The sequence below is a fragment of the Ailuropoda melanoleuca genome, unplaced genomic scaffold (genome assembly GCF_002007445.2).
Source record: "Ailuropoda melanoleuca isolate Jingjing unplaced genomic scaffold, ASM200744v2 unplaced-scaffold11410, whole genome shotgun sequence".
Taxonomy (NCBI): domain Eukaryota; kingdom Metazoa; phylum Chordata; class Mammalia; order Carnivora; family Ursidae; genus Ailuropoda; species Ailuropoda melanoleuca.
In genome coordinates, this window is record NW_023179850.1 from 5404 (window position 1) to 5668 (window position 265).

A 265-nucleotide genomic window follows, 5' to 3' on the forward strand; every position below is an offset into this window, starting at 1 on the left:
ATGAAAGATCTTACTGAAATAATTTTTATGTCTCTGCTATTTAAATGTTTGTTTAAATAATTAAGTGATTTAAAATTAAGCATAAGATAAAGGCCAAGTTATTAACATATTTCAGAAAGTTTTCCATTTTCTTATCCTTACCTTTCTCTCCAACCTCATGTATAATTATAATTATTATTATATATTATATATCTCCAGCCCTATAATAATTATATATATTATATAGTATTACATATATATTATATATTATTATATATATTATATA